The sequence below is a fragment of the Drosophila biarmipes genome, unplaced genomic scaffold (genome assembly GCF_025231255.1).
Source record: "Drosophila biarmipes strain raj3 unplaced genomic scaffold, RU_DBia_V1.1 ptg000019l, whole genome shotgun sequence".
NCBI classification, from domain to species: Eukaryota; Metazoa; Arthropoda; class Insecta; order Diptera; family Drosophilidae; genus Drosophila; species Drosophila biarmipes.
Genome location: NW_026114537.1, coordinates 5,059,345 through 5,071,878, shown reverse-complemented (window position 1 = coordinate 5,071,878; position 12,534 = coordinate 5,059,345). Strand labels below are relative to the sequence as shown.

Here is a 12,534-nt window from a genome sequence, read left to right as displayed (position 1 = left end):
TCCAGTGGCCTATCCTCACGCGTGGGTGCTAACGTATCTCCCCGCACCTACGGGAGGCAACCACAAGCTGCTGGCCGCCACTCAACTTTAACGGGCGCTCCCAGAAGCGACCGTTTCCCCCGCGCCTACAAGCGGGCATCTCCGAGAAGACCAGCGTTTCACCAGTGTGGCTGAAGAGGACAACCCTTGGCCACACACACGTATCACATATTGTTTCTACCGCACATACGTGTGGGCTTTTGAAGAAGACCACCCTTGACAGTGCGGCCGTCGAGGACCACCTCAGGCCGCGCCCTTCAACAAGATTAATTTACATATATCGCGTAGAAGTAACTTCTAAGTCACTTCTGAGTGATAGAAAGGCGATAGCACACATTTCGATCGCAAAGAGGAAACTTCTCAGACACTTCTGGACGATAGTTAGACGATGTCACACATTTTACAAAAACAAAAAGGGTCGCGATCGTGAAGAAGTATCTTCTGAGATACATCTGGACGATAGATAGATGATACAAAGCAAAGTTACTGGGTAAAAGAAGGACACGATAATTACCGTTACTCTTTATTTCAAAAAATTCCTTTCCCTTTTTACTTTTGCTTGTGGTCATTTCAGTTTTGTATAAATTTGTGTGTTTCTTTGTTTTTCGGAATTTTTTAAATTGTATAATTCATTAAAATGTCCAACTCAACTCAGTAACCTGGCTCGATTGTAGTGAAATAAGCATTCAAAGATTCTCCACCTAATTATAAAAGGTAAATCCTCCAAATGTATTTTTAATATAAAAGATATTTTGCTTCTGTTTATTTTAGAAATGGTTATTATTAAATTTCTTATGTGAACGGATCTGAACATAAATAAAATTATTAAGCAGCATTTCCTATATGGCAAAGACCGTGTCTACAAGGGCTAAAAGATATGATATCAGAACTTTTGTGTGATGTAGGCAAGGCATACAAAATCGAAATAAAAAAAACATTTGGACCATAATTTTGAAACGGTAGTATTAAGACCAATCATGCTAAAAAGGCGTACATATTATTTCGAAATACTTTTATAACGATCTAATGCTGTACTTCACAAGTTACGGGTATACAAAATGCAACTATTTATAGCTGTTTTCTCGCCAAACTAGCTAGTTTTTCCAAAATTGGTAATAATTTATTGCTTCGGGTAGAAGTAGTCGCCTTCGCACACCCTCTTGGTCCGCTTCGTCACTACGTGGACTGCCGTCCACAGTGATTTGTTTTAAAATTAATTATACCCGTTACTCGTAGAGTAAAGGGGTATACTAGATTCGTCAGAAAATATGTAACAAGTAAAAGGAAGCGTTTTCGACGCCAGTGACTATATATATTTGTGTAGGATCACTTAGGAAATTATAAGAGCTAGAATATAATATTCACACCTGACATGTAGATTCCTAAGCTTTCTACGCAGCAGTTTGTCTCAGCGGGGTGCCACGCCCAATCAACCCCCGAAAATCTGTATCGCCTACTGTTTTAATGATAAAAAAAAATTTTAACTGAAATGTATTTGACTCATCAATATCGACTCACCAAAAAAAAAGGTGCCAAGCCCACTCTAACGCGCACAAATGGTCAAAACGCTTGAATCTTTCTGCCGCCCTCATAACATCTACTAAAATAGCCTGTAGGTGGCGCCGTAAAATATCACTTTTCTGCTACTGTGTTGAAAAAGTAAGATGACTTTTCAAATTTCGCGGGCAACATAGTTTCGATTATCGATTTTTTGTTTTGTTATGTTGGTACACTCTTCCCTAACATCTGTACCAAGTTTCAATTGAATCCCCTTTTTTGTTTAGTTGTGCGAGGCGTAAAGGTAACAAGTTGTTTTGCGTGTTCAGCGATTTTTTGCTATCGAAAAATATGGATCAAAGGATTTGCATCAAATTTTGTGTAAAAAATAAAATTAAGTGCTACGAAACACTTGAAATGTTGACAGTGGCATACGGTGAAACTGTTCTGAGTAAAACAAATGTTTACAAGTGGTACAAACTCTTCCAAGATGGCCGGGAAGATGCCAATAACGAGCCTCGCTCTGGACGCCCAAGCACGTCAACAACTGATGAAAATGTTCAAGCAGTGAAGAAAATTGTTTTTGAAAATCGTCGAATCACTATCAGAGAAATTGCTGAAGATGTCGGTATATCGCTTGGCTCGTGCCATGAATTTTTTTTAAACGTTTTGGGCATGAGTCGTGTGTCAGGGAAGTTTGTTCCAAAATTGCTGAATTTTGACCAAAAGAACCGTCGCATGAGCATCGCTCAAGAGCTGTTGGATGACGTCAACGACGACCCAGATTTACTCAAAAGGGTCATAACTGGTGACGAATCATGGGTATATGGTTATGGTATCGAAACCAAAGCCCAATCGTCACAATGGAAGAGCCCAGGTAAGCCAAGACCGAAAAAAGCACGCCAAGTTCGATCAAATGTTAAAGTTTTGATCACTGTATTCTTCGATTACCATGGACTATTATTTTGCTAAAACGTATTTGTCTTATCAATACCTATCGATTGACCCAACAAAAATTTGCCACGCACACTCTTACGCCCACAATCCGACCTAAAGTGTGGTAGCCACAGTTGTAATGGTAGAAAACTGTTATGCGAATTTCAAGGATGAAATTTAGAGTACTTCCAATATCAGACTATGCTAGTAAGAAAATAAAAAAGTTAATTTTGGCTGTGTTCTTTCATAAGCGGGGCGAAACTAAACTTTAAACATATTGTATTATGCTCGTTACTCTTAGAGTAAAAGGGTATACTAGACTTGTCAGTAAGTATGTAAGGTAAAAGGAAGCGTTTCCGACCCCATGTCCATCTGCCCATCCGTCCGTATGAACGCTGAGATCTCGGAAACTATAAGAGCTAGAACAGCAGATTCCTGGGCTTCCTATGCAGCGCAAGTTTATTTAAGCGGGGTGCCGCGCCCACTCTAACGCCCACAATCCGCGAATATCTTTAACTTCTACAGTTTCTATGATAGAAGTAAAATTTTAACTGACTTTAACTTTGGTGTCTATATATCTCCATTTTCATTTTGCTCTGATAGTCGAGGCACTCGAATATAGCGTTCTTCCTTGTTAACATTTTCACTTGCGTTTATATTTCTTATTTTCTGACTTTGGTCCCTATGGTTATGGTGCCGTTGGTCTGAATATGCAAGATAGGTGAGAATGGGCGGCCGAGGCTGCTGGTCCCAGGTAGCCGCTGATGGTGTGCCACCGGTAGGGTGGTTGATGAAGTGTAAAATAAAGTTTATGTCGAGAGGGTGAATGCCCCCCTCTACCTGGTAATCTATTATCTTGGATTTTATGTTACTTGAATGGTAGGACTCAAAGGGTTATATTCAAGAATACTGTTTCAAAACTGATCTACGTGACATCTGGAGTGCATCAGGGTAGTCATTTGAGCCCTGTGCTGTTTACTTTGTTTATTAATGATCTTCCCTCAATCTTAACACATTCTCGTGTACTAATGTATGCTGATGATGTTAAGCTTTGTTTATCATATAATGATATATCGTCGGGATTTAACTTACAGTCGGATATTGATTGTTTTCATGGATGGTGTGAGTACAACCTTTTCAATTTGCACCGCCTTAAATGGAACGTTATGACTTTTTATAGCGGTACTCCTACGTTTATCAGTTGCTTTCTTAAAAATACACTTGACCGTATATATTTATTTAGTTAACGATTTAAATTTACTTAACCTTAATTTGACTGCCACATTATGTCCACTGTTAACAAAGACACATGGCTTTGTTCTTGGGTTTATAAAGCGTTGGTCTAAGGAATTTGATGACCCTTATACGACCAAATTATTATTTACCTCCTTGTCCGTCCTATTTTGGAATATTGTGCGTGAGTTCGGAGTCCGCAATATCAAATGCACATCGACCGTATTAAGTCGGTACAAAAAACATTTCTCTTATTTGCCCTGCGTAGTTTGAAGTAGGATCAAAACGTAAGGCTACCTTCCTACGAGAGTAGATCACAATTGCTTAATTTACCTACACTTGTAAATCGTAGAACAATCCTTGGTACTATTTTTATACAAAATCTTATAAGAGGTGACATTGATTCTGCAGATCTTTTAAACCGCCTAACATTCAACGTTCCTGTTAGACCAACACGAAATTATTATCCTCTAAGTTTGCCACGATGTACACAAAATTTTGTCTGCATGAGCCCTTTTGCGTTCTATGTAATAATTATAATAAACTTTATCATCTAAATGCTGACGATCTTAAAATGAGCATAACGTGTATGCTGAGTCGGCAAGATTTCTACCGACCGTTTGTTACCCCTCAGTAGTGTTAACTACTCCCCCCTTAGGAGTAAAACCGCCCTCGGTCGTCTTGAATGTTTCGGCAACCTGTTACATTTCCCATGCATCTCGTCTGCTCCTCCACACGAGATAAAGCATGATAAAACTGCTGATCAAAAAGCTTACTCCCTCGCCGACAGCGATCCAGATGTCCGTTGATCCAGCCGACTTTTCTTCGCTTTGAGGGTTTGGATCGTTTCATCCTCTGAAACATTGACATAGTAAGCACGTAGTTATGCCCGATATTGTTTAGCAGGGGGGAGGCCGACCTATATTGGGCCCGTCATCCGTGCTGACTATTGCCAGACACTCAGAAAGACGGTAACGTTTTTACATTTAAATTTTATCTTAGGGTATGCAATGAGCACCTAAATAATATTGTCGGACTGAAGGACTTTAATATTAGATGTCTCTATAAAACTGATACCGGGGACCTCTGTGGGGTGATCAACTAAAACGGACTTCAAATCTTCATGCTTAAAAATGACAGGGTTTATGATATTTGGGTCATTCTTTTTTGCCTTAATGATTTCGTTGACAGTATCGGTTAGTTTGTTAATCTGCTTTTGCGTTTCGGTGTTAATAACTACTTGACTATTGTTCAGTTCCGTCGGTTATGGGAATGTACCGGGCGTGAGTGTAGTCTGTCACTCTACCGTTAACTACTGCTAATATTGTTAATATGATTCCGCGATCCTGTAAGAAAATGACAGGTTAAATCTATTGGCTATTTTCTATAATATTGTTAATATGATTCCGCGATCCTGTACAAAAATGACATGTTAAATCTATTGGCTATTTTCTATGTGTGTGTCTGTGTTGGGTGTGTTAAGTGCGTGTATATTGGAGAAAAAGGTTACTTAAGGTTGTCCTTGTGGACTACCCTCCCTCCAATGAGGACCGCTGTCCCCAGGACCGCTTCTACGCGTTTTTCAGTGTAAAACAAAGTTAGCTTATTACCTAGTCTTTTATTGATCTTTAAGTAGACTCTTTCTCCTACTTCAAATATTCTATTTTGTCTTGATGGGTTACACCTGTTAAGATTATCGCTCTGTGCTTTTTCAATATTCATTTGTATTGCTTCCTTAACATTTTCGGAGAGAGAGTGGATTACATCAATGGGTTTTTGGTTAATGACCGAATGTAATGTTTTATTATATTCAACGGTCGCCCGCATAACTAGCTCCACTGTATCATTAATTTGCTTATCCATTTTGATGCACCTCTCTATTTCTGTTATGGTGTTGTGGAGGCGTTCGATTTGTCCGTTTGAACTACTGTGCAGCGGGGGTGCATTTACAACATCTATGCCATACTGATTTTTGAGTAACGATGTGATCGTTTATCGTGAAAAACGCTTCGTTATCACAGTATATTGTCTATATATTTGGGAATAAGTTTATTAAATGAAGGATAGGGAATTACACGTCTACAATTGCCTTAGACACTATTGGAAAATTTGTTGATGGCCGTTAAAAATAGTTTCTTATCGGTGGACATACTGTCAATATGCAGCATTTCGGCGACATATGACGGAATTGGAGTTACCCCAAGTTCTTGTTTCTTGGGGTGTCTGTCATACTTTGCTGTAGTGTATATTTTGCAACTTGTCACTATTTCAGTAGCCGACTTCGACATTTTTGGAAAATAATAGTCGCGGAAAACTTGTTTTATATTTTCCTGAGCAGCTCTGTGTGCACGATTGTGCTCTGCGGTGATTATTTCGATCTGCTCACTTTTATCAAAAATGTCTGACACAAAGTTCTTAAAGTGCCAAAATTTCGTAGCTGGAAAATTTGATACTAATTCATGTTGAATGCTAGCCAATGCTGGCAAGTTACAATGAAAAGCGTTGAGAACTTTTGGGTTAATGATTGGTCTTAATGTTTCGAAAAGGGTCGATTTTTCCGTAAAATGTATAATATGGTGGGATTTATTTCCAAAAAATATAAAGTATCGCTTTAAGGAATACTTTGCCTCTTCTAGGACTATCTGATTTCTGAAACAATTTAGAGGTTTTTCCGTTGTTTCTATCGTATAAGTGCTAGATTATTCTCTGTGAACTGTTGCACAATCAGATTCGGGTTCGTTTTGAAGGGCATTGATGTTTTTTCGCGAAAGAGCGTCGGTGACAAAATTTTCTTTGCCCGGAGTGTATATGACTTTTGCGCCGTAGTCATCCATAAATGCTTTCCAACGTTTTGATTTGCCATTTGGGTTCTTGTCGGAGACAGCGAACGTTTATGATCTGCGTAGATTCTTATGTCACGAGTGCCATACAGATACTGCCTTAATTTTCCAAGAGCCCAGACTACAGCGAGTAACTCTCTTTCGTTTGTTGCGTAACGGGTCTCGCAGTCTTTAGGGGTTCTGGATATTATCGTTATGGGTTTTTTGTCTTGCGATAGTACTGCCCCGTTGCCGTAAGCTGACTCATCGGTTATCAGATCGATCGGTTTCTTAAAATCTGGGTATTTGAGGGTGACATCTTCTGATGCCAAAATGTTTCAAAGTCTATCGAATGCGTCTCTTTATTAGTGTTTATTAGTATTTCCCTAGATGTGTGTTTACTTACGGAACCGTTTTCTCCCATAAGGAGGTTGGTTAGTGGCCTGGCTATTGTAGCGAAATCTTTAATAAAACATCTATAATAGCTGGCAAGTCCTGTCGCTGGTCGAACATTGTAGTCGCTAGGTAGAATAAGTATTGTATGGGAAATCTAGTATTTGTTAAGTTATCCGATCTCGATGGATTTCTTGGCCCTTGAAGTACGGGTATCACTATATCGGTATAGTGAATGCCGCCAAAAATGTGCTTCTCATTGTCTTGGGAATTTTAGGAGGGAACACTGCGGTAAGATTAAGTTAAGCTTGAAATGTATGAGGCTGATTTGAATTACTCTCAGAATAAAACGTCGACCGCACGACCGCATACGCCAGGCGCACACCGCCCTTGAAGTATCCCTCTCTTCGGACCTACGCGTATGGGGTAGTCGTTTAAGGCAACTCCATCTGAAGCAAGACAACTCCTTTTATTCGCAGTCCTAGGGACCTGCAAGGGCAACTTGCGCTGGAGGACGGCTTGGCGACCAGCTAGAGAGTTGCCAGGAGCATTCCCGTACAAGTAGAGGAGTCGCAGACAGCGACATAAAGGAGCGCAGACAGCGAACACAGGGTACGGAGGGAGACGCAGGCAGCGTCAGTTAAGGAGACCGCAGTCAGCGGTTAGGAGGCGCAAGGAGCGCCAAAAACGGTGTCCGCAGACAGCGGGCCAGAAGGAACAGGTTCCTCCATTTTGGAGAGCGCTAAGGCAGCAGGTTAAAATCCTGTACAGTGCCAGCACCGCCAATCGCGCGACAAACGCAATTGGCCCAAGCGCAGATGGCACAGACAGTGGAGCGTCGGGGCGGCCGCCATCTTGGAGCGGACCGCCATTAGCCACATCTTACGTTGAGGCCTCAACTAACGGGGTCGGGCCGGTCCCACATAGCGGTGTCGGTGCGAGCAGTGCGGCCTGCACGCTGCCGCCATCTTGGAGTGGACCGCCATTGCTAACGATTAGCAATCATCTTGTGGAGCCCCTGTGTGTACAAGTGTTGCGCAGACAGCGCATGGATTCGTGCTACCGGGCGGGAGCATCCACAACGTGGCAACAGCAACGCCATTTGTCGGATCCTACGCCTCGATGACGCCGAATGGATCCCAAGGAGTGTATGGGCCAACGAAGGTTCTGGACCTGCCTGTATTTGGAGGGCTGCCCGAGAAGTGGCCGATCTTTAACTGTGCGTTCGTGGAGACGACCCAAGCATACATACTGTACAGACTTGGAGAACAACCAGAGGTTGTTGAAGGCGCTGAAGGATGAAGAACGCTAGACAGTGAAGTCGACTTGATGGAGCAGCTGCGCTTTAGGTTTGGCCGACCGAAGCAGCTTATAAGCAGCCAGCTGAATAGCGCGCGAGAGGTGCCGCCGATTTCGGAGCAGCACCTGGTGAGGATCGTTCCCTTCGCAACCCGAGTGAGTAACTTCACGGCCTTCTTGCAGTCAGCGATGGCGGAGCAGCATCTGTTGAGCCCAACGCTAATGGAGGAGCTTGTAGCGAAGCTTCCTCCGAGTAAGCGAGTAGACTGGACCAGGCACGCTGCATCAATCAAGCCCTTTCCCACTGTAGCGCACTTTAGCGCGTGGCTACAGGAGTACGCAAATGTCGTGTGTACGGTTTTGGACGTCGAGGGAAAGTAGTCGAGGCGACGAGTTGGTTTTGGACACATACGCGCTCTTGGATGATGATGATCCTCCGTCACGACGATCGATGACGAGCAACGGAGGGATCTGGGAGTGCGAGGCGAACATCGACAGCTGAATATTCAATGGTTTGGAGGAAGGACCAGCAGAGAGCCCTGCAACGTGGTGAGCATGGAGATAAGTGGAGCTGGGAAGCCCACTCGCCACGCTTTGAGGAACGTGTACTCCGTTTTGAACCTGAGTCTGCCAATGCAGACGTTAGGTCGACGAGGTGTCCAGGGCGTGCATAAAAATGCGCGTCTGCCGATGAACCCCTATATCAATGTGGTGCCTAAGTTGCTCATCGGACTGGACCATGGACATTTGGGATTGCCACTTAGGACGCGGCGGTTTGCCAGAGAGGGACCGTACGCGGCCGCAACCGGTTGTGTTTGGGCCAGTAAGTGGGCAAGCGACTACGCCGACACCGAGGTCCTGCCTTCTAGCCGTGTCAATGGATGATACGATGGAACAGATGGTGGAGGACTACGTGGAGATGGAAAGCTTTGGTGTGAAGCTCGCGCCACAGGTCGCAGGCAGCGATGACGCGGTGAAAGTGGGGCGTCGCTACCAGATGGGATTACTCTGGAAGGACGACTAGGCTGTGCTGCCACGGAGCTACGAGATGGCGCACAGACAGCTGATCAATGTCGAGAGGAAGTTGAAGCGCAACGGACAGTTTTTTAACGATTCATTTGGAGAGATGGCAACGACGATCGAAACCCGGATGAGCACTTGATGAACGTAATGACGTTTGGAGCAGCCTGCACGCCGAGCGCTGCGCAATACGTGAAGATGTTGAATGCCCTGAAGTTTCGGGATTCGGATCCGAGGGCAGTAAAAGCCATCATCGACTATGTGGACAGTGAAGGAGATACACGCGGAGGCTGGATTTAATTATGCCAGGCTGCGGAGAACCTGTTAGTCAGACAGGCCCACTTGGAATATTTCCCCGACGAGATAAGATCGGCGGAATGCGGAAAGGACGTCGCCAGCTCGAGTGAGATTCGAGGCCTAGCGCGCTGTGCATGCTTTACAGTGCGAGGAGGTCCGTTATACTGTCACACAGGCACAGTCTTACGGAATTGATTGTGAGGATGAAGCACAGTGTGTCAAGTTAAGCTTAAAATTTATTAGGCTGATTTGAATTGTTCTCAGAATAAAACGTCGACCGCACGACCGCGTACGCCAGGCGCACGCCTCCCTTGAAGTATCCCTCTCTTCGGACCTACGCGTGTGGGGTAGTCGTTTAAGGCAACTCCATATGAAGCAAGACAAGTCCTAAGAATGATCATAGTGAAAATAAGCTTGTCGGTTCTGTGTATTCCTTAATGGATGCTACCTTTTCAGGGTCAGTTGTAGCTCCTTTTTGGGTTACTACGAAGCCGAAGTATTGGACACTTTCTTTAAAAAATTGGGTTTTCCCTTTCAAAATGGTCATATTGGCCTGGCCTAATTTTTGCCTAAATGCTACCAGCATTTTTTAATCCGAAAGGCAAACGGCAGAATTCATACTTGCCTCCGTTGAATGAAAATTATGTTTTTTTCGCGATCTTTTTCCGAGAGGAAAATGTGGTGATAACCAGATTTTAAGTCTAGAGTTGTAAAATATTCGGCTTTGCCAAGGTTTGCCAGTATTAACTCGATACTTGGCAAGGGGTATTTATCGGGAATGGTTTTTTCGTTCAGTTTCCTGAAGTCGATTACCAAACGCTTTTTGCTACCACTTACGTTAGCAAGTCGAGGCCTATGATCCCGTCAAATGTTGTTAGGGAATCTAATATAAAAAATGGGGAAGTTGTTCCCAAGACACTTATTTGGCACTTTTTATTTATGCCGTTGAACCCGTGAAACGCGAAACGGCGTTATGTTTTTAAGCTCCTTTACGGGCCTTATATAACTTTTCGCTGCCCCTGTGTCAATAAGAATTTTTAAAGTTCTCCCAGCCAACCGTCGTTCAATGAACGGTAGCCGGGATCGCTCTCTAAAAAATTGAGAAGGTCATGCCGAGTCGCTGTCGTCTTCGATTGCGCTCATCGCGGCTACCGCAGCGTTCTCATACTCTTGGTTCTTGGCACTAGCGGTCTGCTTGATGTTGTCAAGCCGCTGACGCCTTTGATCAGTTATCCTATCTGAGGAGTTGGGTCTTTTTGAATTTTTTGCCTGCACATTTTGAGGTTTTTATACATTTGTGGCTGTTGCTTGGACTTAGAAGACGATGGGTTCCAGTCCATGGGTTGCCACGGTCGGCCCAGTTCTCTGGCTTATGCCCAGAACCATTTTGTTGGTTCTTATCTGGTTTTTTAAAATAATGAGTGTTCTTTTCGTTTCCTTATTTATCAGGAGTGCGGTACTGAGTCTAACGACAGCGAGTATTCTGTGTCTTCTGTTCCATTGCCCTAGCATACGTTGCCGCGAACTGGCTTCTTTCGATGCTGGCTTCAGCCGCCCTAGCTAATGCCAATGGCGAAGGAAGGTCTTTTGGCTGTGCCGGGAATACGACTGCTCTCAGGTTTTCTTTTAGGCCTGAGATAAACACATGTAGGGAAGATGCAGAATGGCATCGAAATTAAGAACAGTGTTGTGTGATACCAGCAACGCTCGCGCTGGGCCCTTAATTTTATTCCTGATTATGGAAACGGATTGATAATGGGCACACCTGCCCTGGTAAGGTTTAAAGAGTTCGTATGCGTCCGTGGCAGACTGCCTCCACGCTAAATACTCGTCTTGCGCACCGTTAAAATCTGGTACTGACTTAATTACGTGGAGCGGTATGTCGCATGGGGGTGCTCCTGACTGCACTGAGACTCTTTGGCAGGCCTCCACCTGTGGGGTCTCTACGCGCATGTTTTGTAACTGCATATTAACGGAATTGATTCGAGCTTCAAATTCAGCTCGAAGCCTAGCTTCCTGTTGCGCTAAGGCGCCCTGGATAATGTTTTGCAATTCGGTCGATTTGAGCCTTTCTTGGTCTAAAGCTCCGAATCTCTTCTTCACTATCACTTTCGACTTCCTCTTTAATTTCTATATATGGACCTGGAAAGTTCATCAAAAACTTAAACTTATGCCACCTAATTCATACGAGGTTCAATACATATAGCCTAATATTCTGTTCGGCTGGCATAACACTTTAATATATTTTATATTTATTTAATTTATTCAAATATATTTTCAAAAAATAAAAAATTGTATATGAGCTGCAGGTCACAAATGTAGCTTTATTATTATATATTTATTTTTTTAACGTGTGCAGGTTATATTTATTTTCGCCAACAATACTTTTATTGTATGCAATTTGGTGTATGTTTGTTGAAGCCGTGTATTAATTAATCAGCTAGTTTATTTTGTTCGTTGGGCGCCAGTTATCTTGTAGCCGATGATGAGGTGGCACCGGTAGGGTGATTGGTGAGTGATAGCGGTTCAAGATAGGTGAGAATTGGCGGCCGGGCTGCTGGTCCCCGGTAGCCGCTAATGGTGTGCCGCCGGTAGGGTGGTTGATTAAGTGTAAAATAAAGTTTATGTCGGGATGACTGCCCCCCTATACCCCTTAAGCTCAGTTGGCGAATGCAAATAATAAGACGGCGATAGCCGGAGTAAAGTTTACGGAGCTAAGTGCTCCGTAAGTGCTAAGTGAACTTAGCGGTAGGGTGCTTAGTCGTCAGGCCGACCGCATGACAGTGGAAAATGCTGACGATCGCAAAATGAGTATAACTCACCATACCGGGAACCGATGGCTTGGCCCCCAAAGGCGGGTATGCTGAATCGGTATCTAGAAAGACTAGGGTGATCCAAGAATCACCCAAGATGTCTACCGACCGTTTGTTACCCCTCAGTAGTGTTAACTTGTATGCTGTATCGCCGATTTAAAATTTGTTTATTTTTCGCGAACAATTGG

At 43.5% G+C, this 12,534-nt stretch overlaps 1 protein-coding gene across 12 annotated transcripts in view; it reads left to right on the top strand.

Moving 5' to 3' along the window:
• LOC108021868 (G-protein coupled receptor 15) overlaps positions 1-12,534 on the top strand; it is a 231,391-nt gene that overhangs the window by 108,057 nt on the left and 110,800 nt on the right. The gene's annotated exons all lie outside the window — the stretch shown is intronic.